Source organism: Ursus arctos, unplaced genomic scaffold, assembly GCF_023065955.2.
Source record: "Ursus arctos isolate Adak ecotype North America unplaced genomic scaffold, UrsArc2.0 scaffold_31, whole genome shotgun sequence".
NCBI classification, from domain to species: domain Eukaryota; kingdom Metazoa; phylum Chordata; class Mammalia; order Carnivora; family Ursidae; genus Ursus; species Ursus arctos.
This window is the reverse complement of record NW_026622997.1, coordinates 2,543,815-2,566,280: the sequence shown is the minus strand read 5'-3', so window position 1 is coordinate 2,566,280 and position 22,466 is coordinate 2,543,815. Positions and strand designations below refer to the sequence as shown.

Below are 22,466 nucleotides of genomic sequence, written 5' to 3'. Positions count from 1 at the left end.
TAAGTGGTCTCTTTTTATTTTCAGCATGACTCTTGTATGTAGAATGCCCAACCCCTGACATGTAATATATGTGTTTGTCTTCTTCCATAAGAATAGAACCCCAAATAAGTAAATGGACAGTGGAATAAGAATTCCCTTGCAGCAAGAGAGGATGAAGAAACAGTGACATCCACTGAGTAAGAGGGGTTAAGAGGTGAAAACAAAACAAAACAAAAGCCTAGAGAGAATCAGCTTAAGGAAGTAACCAGAAATAAAGTCGGTAGTATGCAGTGTCCCCTACACAGGGAGGGAGTGGATTATATGGGGAGTGCAGAACTTCCTTTGGGCAATCTGACGGGAAGCAACGGGAGATTTGGCCATATCTGAAGTCTCCTTTCAAAAGAGCTCAAGTGGAAGGAGCCAGCTCCAGTCTGGAGGGGAGATAGCGGAGGGCTATTGCCAAGCATGTCTTGTCTTATGCCATTAGTGGCTCCATTCCATCTTCACCAGAACACGCATCTCCCCCAAGAAGAACTCAAGGAAGCAGGTCAAGTTTCTGGCTTGGCCCTCAATTTCACGGCCATCCTCTTGCTGAGATAGACTTATATCTCCTTAGACTGGCTACCTGTCATGTTCTCGACAAGCTGACATTCAGCAGTGTCTGCGACATCTGTTTTGAAGGCGATCTTTGACTTTTTCCTGGTGCAAAGGGAACGCAGGACCCTGTGACAACTGTAGGGAGTGGTTCCTTTATTGTAGGCTAGGTCTCCTATGCAGTGGGTGTTCCTGACCCAGATCTTCCATTGTGATAGTAGGAAGACTCTAAGAAATGCTGGCCTCCAGGTAGACTTTCCTCCAGGTAAGTGCCAACAGGCCACCGGCTCAGACTGAGCTCTCACCCTTACCGAACTCCTCTCATCCCAGAACCCAAACTCCTCCATTCTCTCTACCTTCTTCATCTTCTCTGAGTCCTCCAGCATCCTGCCCCTGAGCTCACCTGTTCCTCTCTGAGTTCTCTCTCAGCTCTGCTCCCCGTCTCTTGACAGTGTGTGATATGAGCAGGGCAGGTGGAGGGGGGATAGCATGTGAGTTTGGAGGCTAAAAGAATTGACCCCTGTCCCAAGCTGGAATTCCCATCTCCTCCTCAGAATATTTGTGGCTGATGTTTTATTGTCTTTGCCATTGCACTCTCCTTCTTGTGCCTCATTTTGGTAGCATCCTTCCAGACCTTTCCCCTTTTTCCCTCAGAGTCACCTGTTTTTGCCATCTGGGGATTCACTTTGGGTAAGGAGTCACCATCTGGTTGCTTTGGTTCTGAAGAGCATCTGGGTTTGGGGACTGAGATGAAGGGTAAGGGAGAACCATTGTGAGTAGGGGTGAATGGTTAGAAATTGTGACCTACAACCCTGGACAGGCACCTTTCATCAGTCTGAGACCTTTTTCTGAGATGAGACGCTAGAAAATGAGATGCCACATCGGCCCCAAGGAGCGTGTGTGGTGTCTAGGGTTGCCAGATTTAGAAAGAAAAAAAATACAGGGCGGCTTATTATATTTGAATTTTAGATAAATAATGTATTTTTAAGCTTTTTTACATGGGGCTATCTATACTAAAAAACGATTCATTGTTTATCAGAAATTCAGATCGAGTTGGGCATCCTGTGTTTTATTTGGCAGCCCTAGAAGTAGCCTTTGTGTGGAAGGAGAGACACTTGTGTGAAAGGAATTCATTTATAAGTAGCAGGATTTGTGATAACATGAGGCGGGGAAAATTCCACACCTTCCTAGGATGCCTCTATTTGGGACGGTGAGAAGATATCACATGAGAGAGTTAGATCCTGTGAGTATTTTAAGATAATGAGATCTGATTATAGGAGAGAAAGAGTTATCTCTGTGGCTGGAGTCAGATATTTGGAAAGAATAGGGTGTGGTGATTTGGGAAAGAAGAAATGTGAGTTTGGGCTAATGACAGGTAGGAGAATAAGGCGTTGGACGTCTGGGGGAGGGGGAGGATCAGGGCCCAGCGGAGGTGTCGGGGGTGGGCCACGCTTAGGTGGAAGGGTGAATTTGGATGGGAAGTGACTTCAAATAAGTAGATGGTAGATTTACATTGGTTGGACAAGCATGATCAGGCAAGTGGGTCGGCAGGACGGGGGTATGAGCTGCATTTGGCAATTTAAGGTGTGGAGAATTGACAAGTTGTAGAGGGAAGTGATCAATGAGCTTTTTTGAAGGATACATTTTATAGATACATAGGAATTCCATTTGAAAAGGTTGTAAATCCTCCTTAGACACTATGCTGTCTCTCTCTCTCTCTCTCTCTTTTTTTAATCATCCCTCGAAGCAACTTACACACTAAAGAGGCAGGCATATTTTACTAGGACGTGCACTAACACGGATGCTCTTAGGGACGGGACATAATCAAGATCGAAGCGGAACTTCCTAGGATATTTAAAGGAAGGGCTAAGGGGTGAGGTTTTTCCTGCTCACCTCTAAGCTCACCTCTAAGCTCGCACCAAGGGTGGACTCCAGAGAGATGTACTTTCTCTTATGTCCACGGGGAAGATACATTTGTGATTCTTGGGATCCTGAAGCCCACACTGCCGATGAAGACTCCCACGCAGGCAGACCCCACATCACCTGAGAGCGTCCTCACTTTGTACTTATCTTGTTCCTGAGTTCTCGTGATTGTCCTCGCACCCGTGAACCCAGCCAGATTTTAACTTAGTCAAGGGAAAGCTTTTACGCCTCTTTTTTTTTTTTTTTAAGATTTTTTATTTTTGTGAGATAGAGAGCACGAGTGGGGGCAGAGGGAGAAGCAGACTCCGCGCTCAGCAGGGAGCCCGATGTGGCACTCGATCCCAGGACCCTGAGATCATGACCTGATCCAAAGGCAGATGCTTCACCGACTGAGCCACCTAGGTGCCCTGCGATGTCACCTCTTCTTAATTTACCTTTTCTGTCATTCAGTGAGTCTATCTGGCTACCCATATGGAGACATCCATTATCCTTCTCCTGAATACCAGCTGACTGCCCTTCTGTGTTTTCTTTCCAGCTCTCCATATTCTCTGTTTTGCAACTCTCATTTGTCTTTCCATCTTGATTGTTACAAGTTCACAACGCAGCACCCCCTCCCTGAGTTGTGGGAAGGATGCAATGTGGTAATTTGTGCAGAGGCCAGCACAGTGGCTGGGTACGAAGCAGGTACCCATTAAAATGATAGTTCTCTAAAGAGCATGAACTATGCCTTCGATTTCTTTTGGCTCCAAACCAGTTGTTCTAAACCCAGTAAACACCAAACACCAACAATTTGAGACTGCTTGTTAAAATCCGTTTCTCTTTTTGTCTCCACTTCATGATGTCTTCCTATCTCAGTGACTTTCTGATTTTTCTCTTTCTCCTTCTATTTCTCAGGATTCCTTTCTTTCAGTTCATCCTCAACCAGATACACTTGGAGGACTAGCCTCGAGGGGATGAACACAGCCTGAAGAGGGTAGACCCTGGGAAGTCTGAGCCTAAAGCGTGTTCCCGGAATAGACTGAACCCTTACGAGATTCCCCACGTGCAGCGAGAGCCCCTGAGTCTTTGAGTTGCTTCTGCCAGCCTCGCTGTGCTTTACCTTCTGTGCTCTGGGAGTCCGTCTCCTAGTCCATGCGTCCTTTTGTCGAAATCCTGTCCGTTCCGCCCGTGGAGTTAGGTTCAGATTTAGACAAGAAGGTGGTTTAAGGAGATTCATTCTCAGCTCAGATGAGCCGGTGGAACCGCTTGCACAGCCCCCAGTGTGTACATCTGCACACTGTTTCTAAGCCTAGGGCCCCTGTGATTTTGCCGCCCCTGGCTGAATGCCCACACGGTGCCGTGGTTTCCGAAGGCAGACTGTAAAGGAGACCAGTGGGCCCAAGTTTAGGGTACAGCTGGATCAGTGGGGTTGGGAGAAAAAACCTCAGACCACCACCCTGTGCTTCCTTCCCCTTATTTCGAGTGGGTTATGTGCAAACTGCTGGTTTTAAGTCATTTCCAGGCAATGATTTGGAGTCAGCCATTTGCCACGTCAGAATTCCTGTTTTTCCAATGTTGACTGAATTTGTGTTGTTGGGGGATGTTATTAAGAAATCAAATTTCGTTTTCTTTTTAAAAATTGTGTTGTGGTAAGATGTATATAGCATAAAGCACACCATTTGTAACCACTTTTGAGTGTACATTTATTTATTTATTTTTTAAGATTTTTAATTTATTTATTTGACAGAGATAGACAGCCAGCGAGAGAGGGAACACAAGCAGGGGGAGCGGGAGAGGAAGAAGCAGGCTCACAGCGGAGGAGCCTGACGTGGGGCTCGATCCCAGAATGCCGGGATCACGCCCTGAGCCGAAGGCAGACGCCTAATGACTGCGCTACCCAGGAGCCCCTTGAGTGTACATTTAAAAAACATTAATTATATTTACAACGTTCGCCAACCATCATTACTATTTCCAAATCTTTATCTATCGCCCAAATAGACACTCAACCAATTCATACCTGTTTTCCCCCAACTCCCCATATCCTCAAGTCCATGTTGTCTCTATGAATTTGCCTCTTTTAGATATTTCATATAAGTGGATTCATGTAATATTTATACTTTGGTGTCTGGCTTATTTCACTTAGTATAATGTTTTCAAGGTTCATCTGTGTTTTAGCGTGTGCGAAAACTTCCATCTTATGGCTGAATACTATTCCACTGTGGTATATACACACATTTGGCTTTATCCACGCACCTGTTGATGGACGTTTGTGTCATTTCTACCTGTGGCCGTTGCGAACAATGCTACCGGGAGCACTGGTGTGCAAGTGTCTGTGTGGATCCTGTTTTCAGCTACCTTGGGTACGTACCTGGGGGGGGAAGAAACGGCTGGCTCCTGTTGTACACAGCAATTTACACTTTACATTCCCACTGGCATTGTGTGAGGGTCCCAATTTCTCCACATCCTTGCCAACATTTACTTTCCTTTTCTTTTTAATTATAGCCGTCCTAGCAGGTATGAAGTGATATCTCATCGTAGTTTCAGTTTGCATTTCCTGATGATTCCTGATGAACATCTTTCCATGTGCTTATTGGCCATTCACATATCTTCTTTAGAGACATTTCTATTCAAATCCTTTGCCTATTTTAATTATTAATTAATTAATTTAAAATTTTTCATTAGCATATAGTTGACACACGATACTCCACCAGCTTCAGGTGTACAACACAGTGATGCAGCAGCTCTGCGTGTTAGGCTACGCTCACCCAGGCGTAGCTCCCCTCCGTCACCATATAATGCACTTACAGGACGACTGCTGGGCTCCCTGTGCTGTTTGTACTTTTCATCCCTGTGACTTACCCATTCCATGACTGGAAGCCTGTACTGCCCAGTCCCTTTCACCCATTTGGCTCATCCCTCTAACCTCCTCCTCTCTGTCAACCACAAGTTGGTTTGTTTGTTGTATTTATGAATCTGTTTCTGCTTTTGTATTTATTCTTTTGTTTTTTAGTTTCCACATATAAGTAAAATCACATGGTATTTGTCTTTTTCTATCTGACTTATTTTACTTAACATAATACCATCTGGGTCCATTCATGTTGTCACAAATGGCAAGGTTTAATTCTTTTTTAAGACCAAGTAATGTTCCCATATCTATACTATATACCACGTCTTCTTTATCCATTCTTCTACTGATGGACACTTGGGTTGTTTCTATATTTTGCTATTGTAAATACTGCAGTAAACATAAGGGAGCATCTATCTTCTCGAATTAGAGTTTTTGTTTTCTTTGGGTAAATACCCAGTAGTGGAATTATGGGATCATATGGCAGTTCAATTTTTAATTTTTTGAGAACCTCTATACTGTCTTCCACAGTGGCTGCACCAGTTTACATTCCTACCAACAGTGCACAATGCTTTCTTTTTCTCCATCCAGTCCAACACAGGGCTCGATCCCAGGACTCTGGGATCATGTCCTGAGCTGAAGGCAGATGCTTAACCGACTGAACCACCCAGGTGCCCCCTTTTAATGTATTGTTAAGTGCAGTTTGCTAATGTTTTCTTGAAGATTTTTGCATCTATGTCCATCAGGGACATTGGTTTGAGGGTTTTTTTAGTGTCTTTGTCTGGTTTTGGGATGATGGTAATGCTGGCTGGCCTAATAGAATGTATTTGGAAGCATTCCTTCGTGTATTCTTTGGAATAGTTTGAGAACTATCGGTATTAGTTCTCCTTTAAATGTGTGGTAGAATTCAGCTGTGAAATCTTCTAGTCCTGGACTTTTGTTTCTTGGCAGTTTTTTGATTACTAATTTAATTTCATTACTAATCATAGGTCTGGTTAGATTTTCTATCTCTTCCTCATTTGGTTTTGAAAGACTGTATGTTTTTAGGAATTTATATATTTCTTGCAGGTTGTCCAATTTGCTGGTATATAATTTTTCATAGTGGTATCTTATAATCCTTTGCAATATTGTGGTATCAGTTGTTACTTCTCTTTCAGATAAAAAGATAAAGTAATAAAACATTAAAACACAAATACAAGGGGGAAGATCAACAATGCCAAAAGAAAAGACCAATGAAGTAGACAAACATGTGGCGAGATTATAAAGAGAAGTGGAAAATATACTTAAAAAGAGACACAACCACAGATGTTCCCATGGTTAAACAGCTGGGAGGAAATGATGAAAATTTAGTGCTAATAAACTTCAAAACTTACATATTCTTGAAAAATGTGATTTACTAAATGTTTTTAGTAGAAAATTTTATTCTTTCCATAGTATTAACAAAGAACCCATGATTTCAAATCTTTTTTTTTTTTAATATTTTTTTTATTTATTTGACAGAGAGAGACAGCCAGCGAGAGAGGGAACACAAGCAGGGGGAGTGGGAGAGGAAGAAGCAGGCTCCCAGCGGAGGAGCCTGATGTGGGGCTCGATCCCATAACGCCGGGATCACGCCCTGAGCCGAAGGCAGACGCTTAACGACTGCACCACCCAGGCGCCCCCATGACTTCAAATCTTCCACAAAAAATACCTGACCAAAAAGATCTGAGATATGAATTTATCAAACATTTATAAAGATATTTCTGATCTTATAGAAACTTACAGAAAAAGGAACGGGAAAAAATATCTCAACAAATTTTGTGAGACTAGCAGTGATTTTGATACCCCAAACCTAAGAAAGACTATGTGAGAATGAAAATAAGATTCTACTTTCACACATGAATTTGAATTAAATTTTAAATAAAACTTAAGAAAATATAAAAGTCCAGTAATAAGATACATCCTTTTTGTTAAGTTGGATTTATTCTAGATTTATAAGGTTAGTTTAATATTACACTATACAACTATAATTTTATACTATAAAACTAATTAATATAATTTCCTTAATAAGAGAGAACAGCATGTGTGGGAAACAGGAGAGAGGGAGCATTGGCGCGGGATTAACTTAACGCCAGTTTAAATGGGCCAAGTGGAGAAACGAAAGTAACTCAGGGAAAAAGGAGCAAGAGGAAAGAGAAAGGGAACATTTTCCCTGGGGACCATCCAAGTAGCCGTTGCTCAACAGTCTCCAGTGGGTGAAGGGAGAACTTTGATCTTTATGTCGAGTACGAAATTTAGAGTGTTATAGGGAGCTCAACGTTTTAATTTTGGGCTTGAGACTGTATTACTCAGGATAAATCATGAAGCTGTGTAGGTCTTCATATGGAGGTAGGGAAAAATGTGTCCCAGTGGACACAGTGGAAATAAAATGATAATGGAAGACCTAAGTATATGGTCTATGCCAGGGGATGGTCACATTTATGTCACTGAGTTTGGAGAGGGCTAACTAATACAGTAGTCTGACTGTCTCTTAGCTAGTTTTGTCATTATTGTGACTTTATCATACTAAGAAAAGACATCTCACGGATCTGACAGTGCCCATGTGAGTACTCCAAACGCATATGGCAGATACAATAATGTTCATAACATAAAGAAGCCACTTGACATTTTCAATTTCTGAGTATGGGTGTCAACGTTATACTATTTTTATTTAGAAATGGCAAGAAAGATAAAAAGAGTTCTTTAATGGGGTGAGGGTGGGCAGAATGGGGGAAAGGGGTCATCAAGAGGTACCAACTTCCAGTTATGAGATAAATAAATTATGGAGACGTACACCGTGGTGACTATAGTTAATAAAACTGTATTTTATATTTGAAAGTTGCTAAGAGAGTACATCTTAAAAGTCCTCATGATAAAAAGAAAGTCCTCATCATAAAAAGAAAAGTTCTCATCATAAAAAAATGTAACTATATATGGATACAGATGTTAATTATATTTATTGAGATCATTTTGCAACATATACAAATATCAAATCATCATGTTGTGCACCTGAAACTAATATAATGTTATATGTCAATTACACCTCAATAAATAAAGAAAGCCTCTCTTTTTACACCTCCTTTTGCCCCATAAGGCAAGGAAAACAAATTTCTCTTTCTGGATTAAGACATTTTAATATACATAATGTATAGTACTTCATATAATTTATTAATGTCATTTTCTATAGGCAAAAGAGTTACCTTGCGAATGAAAACAAATTTTGACATTTATCTTTCCATGGCCTAATCGTAAGCCAAAACAAATAGCCTTTAACCAAATACGTACTTCACCAAATGTGTACTTTAATTTCTCAGTACTAATTGTGGCAATGTAAGGTTTTAGCCTCTCATAAATATGTTTTTTGGTGTTAAGAAATGTGTGTGGAGATGTTTTTAAGATAAAAGGCCCCTGGAGTTGCATGGAGACAAGGGGGGTGTTGTTGGGAAGGCAAAAGTCTCCCTGTGCACATCTAAGGAGAAGCAGCGAGTCACAGGGCCAATCGAGCCTGTTGCTGTTATCCAGGCTTCCCATGGATCGGGGAAAAGCATCAGGCACAGTTCTGCTACAGATGATTGAAACGAGCATAGCAGTTTTAAGAAATGGTTCAAATAGAGGGACATGCACAATTATTACATAGTTGGAGCTGCTGGAGGACCAGGCTCCAGGCCGGCCACCATAGCCTCCGTATGAAACAGGTCCTCCAGGGAGGCTGCCGGGTGTCACCGTCAGGAAGGGAGGCAATCGGAAAATGGCCACTTCCTGTAGGTCTTTGCAGAGATTCAGAGATCAAGAAGAAACTGCCCTGCTGTCTGTTAGAACCATGTCAGCTGAAAATGGGTGTGTCGAAGCCTGCCTTCCTCCCCTCAACAACAAGAGCATTCTAGGTATAAGCCAGGAGTTGCCGGTGTCCTGATTTCTTGCACCTTTGGAATAATATCTCGTTCTGGCCAATGGCTCCCGCTTGTCTGTCTTTAACACGCCACAAAGTAAAAACCGTTTTAAACCAGAGCAGAAAGCAGATAATTCCTGGCCTATTATCTGCAGTTCCCTATTTGCGTTTGTGCTATATATTTTGCGATACCAATAAGTGGGTTTCCCCCCCTCGTGTTAGGTCACTATGCAAGCTCAAATGGAGGTGTGCAGCAATGTAGAAAGTGGTTTTGGCCAACCTTTCACCCTCCCCCCAAAGGTCTAAGACAAGAACTGAGAAGGGTCTGCAGGGACTGTAGCATGGAGAAGTTTTATAAGAGACGCTTATTGGACTAGACTGTAAGACAGGAATGGAAGGACTTCCCTAAATTAAGAGAAAAAAAAAAAAAGATTCACCCAGGGGCGCCTGGGTGGCTCAGTTGGTGAAGTGTCTGCCTTCAGCTCAGGTCACGATCCCAGGGTCCTGGGATCGAGTCCCATGTTGGGCTCCCTGCTCAGCGGGGAGCCTGCTTCTCCCTCTCCCTCTGCTGCTCCCCCTGCTTGTGCGCTCTCGCTCTCTCAAATAAATAAATAAAATCCTTAAAAAAAAAAAAAAAGATTCACCCAAATATGGCGAAAGAGGAAAACCATCTCAGAACCCACATGGCGTGGGTGTTCCAGAGCTTCGCCCGGCAACCAGGCAGGTAGAAACAGGAGCAGGCCCAGCACTACCCTCTCCCTCCCTTTCCTGGGGTCTGCATTAGATCCCATAGACTTGGTGAAGCCTGAGTGAACAAAAAGATAACAAATTGCGGTTTACAACTACCTTTGGAAGCAGGACTCGGAGTCAGTCCTTTCTCAAGGCCGCATAAATGATGAATCCATGATGAATCCACGCATCCGTGAGGTGTTGGACTGTTGCGCAGTGGCTGCGTTTCCTTCCCGGTGTGGTGACTACTGGAGGGTATTCGTGAGAGAGACGACATATCCATACCGAACACGGTAATCACCAAGCCCATGAGATGGTTCCTGACAAGGAGTCACAGCATTCAGACAAAAAAAGACAAGATCATGTAAGAATCAAAATATCAAGAACGGGCCTAGAAGAATGAAGATGAGAAATCACGGCTGTATGGACCAGGCATGAAGTTGGAATTCCTCTATGAGGAAAGGTGTGTGACTTTTTTAATTGAGGGGGCTTTAAAATACTCATGAAGGGGAGTAGTGACCACAAAGGCTGAAAATCAAGGGGTAAAAGTTTTGTAAAACATTTGAGCATGTTATGGGCTGAATTGTGTCCCTCCAAAGCTCCTATGTTGAAACCCTAACCCTTGGTACCTCAGAATTTGGCTGTATTTGGAGATAGGGCCTTTGAAGAGGGAATTAAGTTAAAATGAGGTTGTTAGAGTGGACCTTAATCCTATCCTGATAAGAAGAGGAGATTAGGACACGGAGAGAAACCAGACATGTGCACACACAAAGGAAAAACCACGTGAGGACACAGAAGGTGGCCATCCGCAAGTCAAGGAGAGAGGCCTGAGGAGAAACCAACCCTGTCAACACCTTGATTTGAACTTGGGTTTGATCCAGCCTCCAGGGTACTGAGAAAAATTCCTGCTGCTTGAGCTACCCGGTCTGTGGTATTTAGTTACGGCGTCCCTAGCTGACCAATCCAGAGAGGAAGGGTTATGTTACCAAAATGAAGTATTTCGGAGGATATATTTAATTGTAACAATGAGGAAGTTTGAGAGCATGGGAACTGGGCCTTTTCTTATCCTGTCAGCTCCTGAGGTCGAGGATTGCTCAATTCTCTGTGAATCCCCAACCTCAGTACAACGCTGGGCACAGAACATGTTCTCAACAATGATCAGCAGAACGACTGATGGAATGAAAAGGAAGAGAGATTTAAGAGAGGTTTGTAGAAATAATTTACTGTAGTGATCCTCAAGCTTTCTGGTGACAGGACTCTTTTTTAAAATCTTTTAAATTTATTTTATTTTATTTTATTTTAAGATTTTATTTATTTATTTGACAGAGATAGACAGCCAGAGAGAGAGGGAACACAAGCAGGGGGAGTGGGAGAGGAAGAAGCAGGCTCCCAGCGGAGGAGCCTGATGTGGGGCTCGATCCCAGAACACCGGGATCATGCCCTGAGCCGAAGGCAGACGCTTAACTGTGCCACCCGGGCGCCCCCAATTTTTTTTTTTACTTTTAAGTAATCTCTGCACCCAACGTGGGGCTTGAATTTACAACTATTTATCTACCTATCTTACAACTATCTATCTATCGACTGAGCCAGCCAAGCACCCCAGGACTCTTTACACTCTTAAATATTATTTTGAAACCCAAAGATCTTCATGGATTATATCCATCAATATTTACTATGTTAAGATTTAAAATTGCACATTTAAAAGTACTTACTAGTTGGGGTGCCTGGCTGGCTCAGTTTGTAGAGCATGGAACTCTTGATCTTGGGGTTGTCAGTTCAAGCCTCATGTGGGGTATAGAGGTTGCTTAAAAGAAATAATTTTAAAAATCTTAAAATTTTTTATTTGTTAATTTTTTCTAAAATAAAAGGAATCAACCATTAGGTATTATCATAAGTAACATTTTATGAAAAAATAACTGTATATATATTTTCTTTAACTTTCCTTAATGACTGCTTAGTAGAAGACAGATTTTCGTATCTGCTTCTACATTCAAAATGTTGTCAGCATATGAAGAAAGTTTGGCTTCACACAGATATGTTGTTAGAAAAGGAAAGAGTATTTTAATAGCTTTTTCAGGTAATTGTGGACATTCTTCTCTGATTTTATACCAAAACTTGACAGGTGGCACCTTCTTTAGGGTTGGTTGTAATGTGGAATCTGAAACCTTAGCACTAACTTTGAATGGATCTTTTACCCCTGCGTGATTTGGTAACAACTTGGTCATATTGGTCCACGGAGGTATTCAGCTTTTCCAAATGTTAACATTTCAGTATATAACATCAAACAGAAAAGAACACGAGTACCATCACCAATTTCATCAGAAATGTCTCTAAGTATTGGGAAGCTGCAAGTTCTTGAAGTTTCCCAATACTAATTTTCACCTGAAAGCTTATAATTTGTCATTGCAAATCCTCTCAATTATTTTCTTTGAGTTATTATTTTTTACAGACCGATTTCTTTAATTTCAAGAAAATGTCTGAATATATCATAGTTTCGTCTACTATTTTTCTTTCGAACAAAAATGGTGTTCATGAAAACAAAACGAAGCCTCTAGATCAGTTTGCAAGTCAACAGTCACCCCACACTTTTCTTAGACCATCGTCTTACTTTAATACACAGCTGAAGTGCTTTTTCTGCACTTAGCATTCATTCACATGGATTACTAAAAAGACATGTACTTAAGGGTAAGAGCTAATTTTTTTTTACTGCTTCTTCAAGGATGTTCTGAAGTACCCACCCCCCCAGCCCCGTGTGACGGCTGTGGACGCAGTGAGGGCGAGGACCGCCTCATAAACGGCCTGGATCCGTAGGACGCAGCTGCAGTTTACCTACTGTTTTTGCACCATCATCTTTTTTCATAACCAATAAGGCCTTGATATCATTATGAAAATATTGTTGGCCTCACCTTGAAAGTGTCTCAGGACCTCCGTGGATCTGTTCACTTTGGGAACTGATGATCTAACGTATGTGTGGGGATTTGCGGGACCAAGGGCCAAGCCTGCCTTGGAAGTTTTGAACCCAGTTGCCAAGCACATGGCAGGTTGTGAATGAATGTTTGTTGAATGAACTGGAGAATCCCTAACTGTATATGTATTTGCTTTAAAGAATGCGGTGATGTGGAGAATGGTGGAGAGAAAATGATCTAGAGTGGGGAAAGCATGCTTTTCCGGATCAGGATCTGCTTCAAGGTCGGCTTTGCCACTGAGCAGCTATGGGTTTCATCCTGTGCAGCCTCAGTTTTGTCAGTAAAATGGGGATAGTGATATATAGATTTATGGCAAAAATGAATTGGACTAAATGAAATTACGTGAGTAAATTTTTTAGTAAGTATAACTACCCCCTAACATGGGGCTTGAACTTACAAGTTCAAGATGAGGAGGCCACACAGTCTACCCACCAAGCCAGCCAGGCTCTTTGAAGGGGAGAAGGTCTTTAATAGCATTTTTGGTTGTATAGAGGTGGAGAAAATATGGAGATTTATAAAATCAGTTTGTGATATCCCAAGGGGACTATCTCAGGAGACATAGGTGGAAATGCAGAATTAAACTGACAGATAGGTATAGACTATGGACACGTTCCGGAGATACTCATTCAACTACTATTTACTGAGTCTACTACTCCAACCGAGGAGACTGTGGGCAGTAAAAAAAAAAAAAAAGAAAAAATCGATCTCTGAGGGAAAGGCGATCCAGATCAATGGGAAATAAGAAGGAAAATAACGGCCAACGGTCAAGCACAATTGTTCAGCGGGTACATCATAGTTTCCAGAAATTAGATGACTCCTTTAAATCTAAGCAAAAATAAGCCTTCCATCGCCTTCTTAGCGCAGTGGGCAGCGCGTCAGTCTCATAATCTGAAGGTCCTGAGTTCGAGCCTCAGAGAGGGCATGTGTTTTTGTCCACAGGCTTGTCCACAGCAGGTGACATCACAACTCCTTTTAGAGCTCGCGTGTTCGCGGCTGGGACGCACTCTCCGGTCCTAAATGGAGAAGCGGACGGCAAGCGAGAGGCAGAGCTTGCCACAGCAGGCGGCCGGGTCCCCATCCACCTCCGGGAAGCCGCCGGGGAAGCTCGGGAAGCTGCGTGTCCGGAGGAGCCGGGCGGGGCCCGCGGCGGCCGGGGCGCGACAACCACGTGCGCGGACGGCGGGGAGCGCGGGGCGGGGCCGCGGGCGCTGCGCTTCCCCCACTTCGCCGCGGGGGGCGCCCTCGCGCGCTGAGGTCGGGGCCCCGAGGTGAATCTCCTCGCACAGGTGCCCCACCTGGGCCTGCTTTTCATTTTATGCGCACATAGAAGACAGGGAGATCCTGGACATCTTTGAAGCGTAGTAAATTGGCTCTTTCTGCCCTTTTCTCCCGTTTGGCTCCACGCAGGGCTGGCGATGTCCTGACCCACATTCCACCCGCCCGCGTGTGGACGGTGAGGGGACACAGAGGAAGAGAGATGGGGGTCCCCACGCGGGCGGAGGTGCTCGGAGAGGAAGGAGGTCCGCGCCAGGCGGGGTCGCTTGGTGTCGGCCGTGCGGGGTGCAGTGTGGCGGGCGGGCACCTACCCCCGTCACAAGCAGCCTTGAGAAGTGAATTTTAGTGGTGGCAGCCCCTCTCCGCTAGCCGGATCTGGGATTTTCCTGGCCAAAGACGGGGACCGAGAGAAGCCAGACTGTTTATGACACGCGGGGGCCGGTCTCCAAACAGACCCTGGCTTGCGGCGGGGATTGCAAAGTACCGGAGACTCCGGCAAAGGAAGGTTACGACCCCAATGGAATTTGTGGAAACTGAATTCACACAGGAAGGAAGGAAGGGTTGGGAAGTCTGTCATTAACGGAGTGTTGACCCACCTGCCTGGGACCCCATCACCACCGCCCCGCCTCCCTATTTCCACTGTAATGCCAGTCCTGAGCAATAGTTCCAGAAACGCTTCAAAATCAGAGAAGGAGACAAAGGGGCCGTGGTCGGTGCCATACACAGAACCCAGATAGTTTCCCCCTTTTGTTTTAGAGGCTCCTGGAGATGGAAACACATCTGCAAAAGCTTCCCAGCAGAGAAGCAATTCCACCCCATCCTTTCTCAGAGGTCCAGACAGGCGGGGGTAGGGTCTCACTCGATGGGACTGGGCCGTGGGACAGTCCCTGCCTTCCGTCTCTTTCTCACGATCTTTTCACGTTTTCAACATGAGCCCAAGCCCCAAGACTTCTGAGGGTGATGCTGATGGCATGAGGAGGTTCTGGGAAAGCGATCGCCCTGGACAATAAGAGAGTATCGTGTCTCTCAGATCCACAAATGCAGTGAGCCCTTGGATTTTAGGGCCACCCAGGTGGAGTGAGGACCGAATAACTGCCTAACATCCCAGACAGGGCCCTGGGTCAGAGCGTGGGCCTCCTTGTCTCCACCACGGTGCGCGGTTGCCAGGTTCCCGGAAGGCAGCACGTCCCATCTGGGGACCACCACATCAGGAACGGCCTGGGAAGTTAACACGGAGATTCCAGAATCTCCTTCCGCATTTTTCAGTTACGATTATCAGCTGAGTGTTGTGGCTGACACCACGGCTGTCTGGGAGGTGGCTTTGGGGTAGGCCCTCCCAGGCTCCGAGTTTACACATCTGTTCCTGGTGTGTCTCGTCCACGCGTAAGTGGAAAAGGCCATGAATACAGGAAAAATGATCATTTATGTGCAATTCAAGATAAGCATTTTATTTTAGTTTAAAATGCCAGTTAAACATTCTGTCTTTTAGACATAAAAAGGAATGTGGTGGGATTTTTGTTGTTGGTTTATTTTTTTAATTGCTGAACAAAATAACTGGTAGAAAGAAATCAAGCTTCAGCTTTAATTTTCGATGCTGCAGGATCCATCTGGAAACAGATGGGGACTGTGCGGTGTCTGGAGACGGGCATCTTGGCTCCTGTTTCTCACTCTGACCCGCCCCTCCACCCCACAGTACTGTTGGCCCCCTGTGCTTCACACTGTCCCTGGTCTGTCTCCTCCACGGCTAGGCCATCAGCTCCCCCGGAGCAGCAGCAGTGGGCTTTCCTGTGAGACCTGGGTGGGGGGGTGCACACCCCTGCCTTGGCTCAGTTCTCTCAGTCACTGGGACAGATCCCGATTCTGACTTTCACGGCATATTCCTGGCAACTACAGAGAGCTCATCCCACAAATTCCGTACCGAATGAATAAATACGTTATTTAGATGACGCAAATAGAAGAGGGGTTAACTGAGCTTTGGTGACGGGACAGCCTGACAGAGACTCCATCCGGGATCTGTAAATGTGCAGGGCGCCCGTCCAGGGGCTGAGACTCGAACAGATGCGAGCGGGTAGCTCCAGGGTGACTGGCCCCTGGCTGGTCACCGGCTGGGCTTTCGCAGCTACAGGCCGAGCGCATGGCTAACGCCCCATCTGGTGACAGTTCAGGGTGTGCAGGGGACGTCACACGGGCTGCACTCTGTTACCTCCCTTCAGGCCCTACACCCCAGCAGGCCCTGTTTGATCTCTCCACACAGTCCTGTGCAGTGGGGGCAATACAGGCGAGGCCTGAGGCCTCTGCCGCCTGACCTTCTCCACTCCCACGGGCATTTGATGGAGCAGCTGAGGTCCCACTGTCCGGCCCTCAGGTCGCTAGGGCCCCGTGGGAGCCTGTGAGGCCGCCTGGTCAGATTTCCCCCTGCCCTCCTCTCATCACGACCCCAGCCCCGCCTGTCCCCGCTCTCAGCCCCGGCGGGAAGGTAAGCGCCATCAGTGAGGTTAGGGCTAGAGACTACCATGAGCCCAGGGCACGTGGGTGGCCAAGTTGGCTGGTGTCTGACTCTTGATCTCAGGGCTGTAAGTTCAAACCCTGTGTTGGGCTCCACACTGCTTAGAAAAAAAGAATACAGTGAGTTTGTTTTTGCTTTTCTTTTTTTCCTTTTGAAAAACAGAGTCGTGTGGGACACAGGGTTCCCAGTGTTCAACTCCCTCCCCCAAATGCAATCAGAGTTAGCAAATGCTTACATGTCTTTCCACAGACGCTGAAGGAACGTACGAGAAGCTATCTACGTAGCTAAGTGTATTTTCATGTATCTGGTTCCTCACTGTAGGTTCTGTGAAAAGCTGCTTCTAACAATAGACCTTGGATCTTTTAGGTTTTCACCTTGTGCTCCTCTTCCCCCTTTCAAGCCTGCTAAAGATTCTATCTTACGGATTTACCGTATTTTCTGTAACTGTTCTCCTGTCCATGGGCCTTTAGGGGCTTTCCAGTCCTTGACGTTACAAATAACGCTAGAGTGGCTATCTTCTGTACATTTGGGGGCACATGTAGGGTACCTGTAGCATGAATTCCTGGAAGCGCAGTGGCTGGGTTAATTTTGATAGATTTGGCCAAATTGTGCTCCATTAAGTGTTGTGCAAGATTTGGGGGAGTTGAGAGTGAAGTGAACTGACCCTTTGTGGTCAGGGAGGAAAATATATCAGGTTTCCCAGAGACTGACGTTTACTTAGAGGAAAGACAATTCTCAGAGAAAGTGTCATTTGTTCAAATGGCCCAGCATTGCTATGGGCACATTTTGGAGCAGGGAAGACGTACAGATCCTTGCCGGTGGGTAGAAGAAAGCCACGTCTCAGAAACATGTAGGTCTCTGGGGGTGACTGTAAGACAAATAAAGGATGTGCTGCCACCCCTGACCCTCCCCCTGCAGACCTTCCCACTCTCCTTGTTCCTGTACCTGGAAGGGGCCTGCGCCTTTCTCTCTTCCTCCCAGGAGTTGCCCACGTGTCCCCTTCGCAGCCTTCATGGAGTCTTCGTGTCCACAGAAGCCTGGTAAGGCCAGGGACTCGGAACGCCTCTTCCTTGGGCGGTCAGGTTCCACATAGCATCTGAGGCTGGACCCAGTGTCAAGTCCCAGGGGGCCTGCCAAGCTCCATCTGAGATGAGTCCAGACCTGCCTGCCGAGAGTGGGGGGCTGGGGTGGGGGCTGCGTGAGGAGAGGAGGGCAGTCTGCTTCCCCTCTGCCTGCCGCTCCCCCTGCTTGTGCTCGCTCCCTCTCTTTCTGTCAAATAAATAAATAAAATCTTTTAAAAAATTAAAAAAGAATTTAAAAAAGAACATTTGCTCCTGTTCTTCCCCTTTCTTTCCTCTTCTTCTCAAGGCCACACCTTAATTACATTTTATTGGATACAGAGCCAAACAACTGACTTAGAAATGGGAATTTTAGGCCCAGACAAGGTCCCGGGGGAATGAAGCCATCCGGAAAGGAGGGGAGCTAACAAGTGGTTAAGCGGCAGACAAGGGAGAGTGGGACGACGTCCAGAGGATGAGGGGCTCTGAACACTTTCTTGCTGGCGAAAGGTCACCGTTCAGTGATTTCACCCTGGACGGCAACATGGCCGCATCTGCGTTTCTCAAATGACAGCTGTTTGTGCAAAAGACGGCTTGGGAAAAGATGACAGTTCAGTTCAACGGTCGGGAGAAGCGTGAGGGCATCACCTTCGTGGACCCGAAGAGACACGGAATGGCTTTACGGAGCACTGGCTTCAGTCAGACTCATTTATCCCTTCAGCGTACGTGGACGAGGGCCTCCCTCATCCATTAGCTCTGGGGTTCTACACCATCTACGAGTCTTGGGGGTTCAGTCACAATTAAGACAGACATACGCCTCCCATTCCTGTATGGGGAGATAACAGTAAAACCAGAATAACACACTAGATAGTTTCAGGTATGATGGACGTACCCACTTGATGATTCAGGGGCCAGTGCTCTGAGGAGATGGTTTTGAGGTTAGCCTAAAAATGGAAAAGCCAAGTGCGTGAAGACTCCTGAGCCGTGAAGCAGAAGGAGTAGGAACGCAAGGGCCTCGCGACAAAATTCCCTTGGGTCAGTGAAGGGATAATTGCGAAGAAGCTGGTGTTTCTAATACATACAGGAAGGTAGAATTGACAGAATGTAGTGGAAAACTGAAAGCAGATGATGATGAGGGATAGAGAAGTCCTCAGGTCTCTGGCTTGGGCCAGTGTATGGATGGTGGTGCTTTAAAATTTTTTTTTTTAGTAAAGATTTTATCTATTAATTTGAGAGAGAGCACAAGCAGGGGGAGGGGCAGAGCGAGAGGGAGAAACAGACTCCCCGCTGAGCAGGGAACCGGATGGGGGACTCTTGGGGTCATGACCTGAGCCAAAGGCAGCTGCTTAACTGACTGGGCCACCCAGGCGTCCCAATGGTGGTACTTTTCTTCAAGACTGATATTCTTCACTAAAGCAGGTTTGGGGAAAGAAATTATTAGGTTCTTGCCATGTCCTATTAGTTCTGAAATGCTCGTGGGATGTGCAAGTGGAGATAGCCGTGAGGGATTATGGATAAAGGTTGGACTCAGGAGAGATGGCCCTCCAGAGTATCGATAGTGCTTGTGATGAAGCAAAGTGAAATAAACGGTCTCGGGCTGGACCACTCAATACAGTAGCCCCCAGCGACAGGTGGCTCTAAGGTATTTGAAATGTGCTATGAAACGGGATGTGTTATAGGTGTAAAACAGACACCGTATTTCAAACACTTAGCACAGGGAAAAGAAGGTAAAACACCTCATTAATAAGTTTTGTATTGATTACTTGCTGAATTGATAGTATTTTGGATATATTGTTAAATAAAATACAGTATTAAATTAATTTCACTTGTTTCTGTTTGCTCTTTTTAACGTGACTACTAGAACATTTAAAATTGTAAGTATGATGCACATCTCTGTTGGGGAGCACAGGTGTAAGGTAATTGTTCTGAGCCTCTTGTGAGCAGGGGATCACATTTATAGAACAATTTACATGCAATCTAAGAATGGTCACAGCTGGGGCGCCTGGGTGGCTCAGTCTTTGGGCCTCTGCCTTCGGCTCAGGACGTGATCCCGGCGTTCTGGGATCGAGCCCCACATCAGGCTCCTCTGGTGGGAGCCTGCTTCTTCCTCTCCTGCTCCCCCTGCTTGTGTTCCCTCTCTCACTGGCTGTCTCTATCTCTGTCAAATAAATAAAATCTAAAAAAAAAAAAAAAAAAAAGAATGGTCACATCCCCCCACAATTAGCATGAGAGAAGAAGTGGCCCAAGGACAGAACCTCAGAGAACACTCATCATCGAGAAAGATGGAGAAAAAGTGGGGACACAAAGGACCCTGAAGAGTTCAAAGAGAACTAAATGGTGCTGTCTAAACCCAAGGAAGAGATCATTCACGTGGGGGGGGGGTGCGGGGGGTATTTCAAAAACTGTAACCCTAAGTAAGAAAAAATATAGAAGTTCCCATTGGATTTTACAGTTTTAAGGAGATCATAGTGGCCTGAATGAAGGCAGTTTCAATGACATGCCACACGCAGGTGTCCTGCTACGTAGCTTGTGGGCTGAAGGAAGGCTGGACATTCATGTACATTTCTCTTTCTGGCACTTGGCAGTAGAGATAAGGCTGAAAATGTGCCAATTTCTTGAAAGTGGAATTAGGGAATTAGCTCAAGGAGAACGTTACATCTGTGTGTATACAGAGTTTGCTGTTAATTAATGAACAATCATGACTTGATCTAATATCCACATTTTTTCCAGACTTCTGATTTTTACAATCTCCTTTAACAGGTGACTAAGAAACCAAATAAAATCCACACTTTCTTCAATGTTTCAAGTCTCTTTTCCTCCATAGAAGGTCTCTTGCTTTTCTTTTTAGATTGTTATTAGTTTACTAATATACTTTATTTTTTACAGCACTTTCAGATTTGAAGAAAAATCGAGTGGGAAGTACATAGGTTCCAGTAAACAACGTCATTCTTCCTCCTGCATAGTTTCTCCTATTCCTAACATGACTCATTAGTGTGGGACATTTGTTAGAACAGGTGAACCAGTATTGATACATTATTATTATTGACTGAAGTCCATAGTTAACCCTAGGGTTCACTCCTTGTGTTATACATTCTATGCGTTTTGACAAACGTATAATAACATGTGTCCACTATTCTAGTATCGTACAGCGCAGGAATTGATGCCAACAGATTTGTTGAAGGAGCTAAGTCTTTTATCCTACATCATTTCCCACATTGTTGATTAATTCAATTGCATCTTCTTGGTGTCCCTTGACATATTTCTTGATTTGCTCGATTTCTTGTAAACTGGTAATTAGAGGTAGAGGCTCACTCAGATTCAGGTTCCAATATTTCAACAATGAAATTGGAGACGTACTGTGTGCGTCACTTTATGAGGGGCGTAATGTCTGACTTTCCCATTTTTAGTCATCAATAGTAACGTTCATACATGGGCTCAAATGTCACATATATAACATATATCTTGTGTATATAATCATATATTGATACATAAAATTGATATGCAAAATGAACTTAGACAACATCATTAAAAGAATAAACATAAAAGCAAACAAAATATTAATTATCAAATGAGCGCCTTGGAGAAAAATCAAAAGCATACCCTCAGACTCATAAAAATGGGAATTTTGAATGACCTGTTTCTTAGGTTCTGCAAAAACTGCTCTCTAGTTTAAAATTCTACCCTTAAATACTCTCTAGTTACAGAGCATTACAATAAATAATCTGCATTTAACATAAGGAGTAAGAAAAAGAGACTCTAAAGGAAGCAAGAGAAAAGATGGTAAATGGAAACACGGGCTTAGCTGGAATACATCAAATCTAGTCCGTCATTTGAAAAAAAAACTAAAATAGCCAATCATCAGTCAAATGTAAGAAAGAAAGAAGATGAAGAAAGCACAAAGAAGAAGCAAAATGAGTTAGTGGATGTTATTTTAAGATTTTGGAGATGTGGTGGGTATTTTTTGAAGAATTAACTGGTGTTTGATTTTCCCGCACCTGCACTCCATCCGGTCGGAGCAGTAGCCACAGGTGGTAGAACCTTCGCTCTAGACGCTGGGGACGCAGTAAGTTTCAGCATTTTGTACAGACCGTGCCTGAGCACCCAGGAAGCTCCCATTCCAGGAAGGAGAAAAACAAACGAGTAACTTACCGTACTTTCTGGAGGACGTGGTGTTTGTGAGGAAGATAGGACGGGGAGCGGGAGGCTGGGCAGGCAACATTTCAGCTACACGTCTGAAGAAGGAACATTTGAGTTGAGACCTGAGTTAGTGCCGAGTCTGGGGCAGGAGCCGGAGGGAAGGGATGCTGGAAGGTGGACCAAGGGTCTCCATGAGCAGCAGTGACAAGGGTACAACAGAGGTGCCAACGTTTCTCAGATCTTTTCGCAGGTAAGAAGCTCCGGGTTTGTAAACAGAACAAGCAATATACAAACCAAGGAAGAGGGTGGGAGAGAACATCTCGAATACTAAGTGAATGCTCTACCGCTCGAGCTAACGCCCCATTGCCAGCCCACAGGCAGACCGACCGCACCCCACTCACTTTCCTGGTTACCGGGGCCGCCGGGATCTTTGGGCCTCAGGCGCCAGCCAGGACCAGAGGGAGGACGGACATTATCAGCCACTGGAGTGTAAGGAATGAGGACTCCCTTGGAAAGCCTAGTCCCCACTTCCCGATTTCACTTCCTTGATCTCCTGAAGTAAAGAGAA

General features: G+C 44.8%; 1 non-coding gene across 1 annotated transcript; it reads left to right on the top strand.

Moving 5' to 3' along the window:
- The first annotated feature begins 13,771 nt into the window (after positions 1-13,771).
- On the top strand, positions 13,772-13,844 carry TRNAM-CAU (transfer RNA methionine (anticodon CAU)). The gene has a single exon. It is a non-coding gene; the product is annotated as a tRNA-Met (tRNA).
- The last annotated feature ends 8,622 nt before the right edge of the window (positions 13,845-22,466 follow it).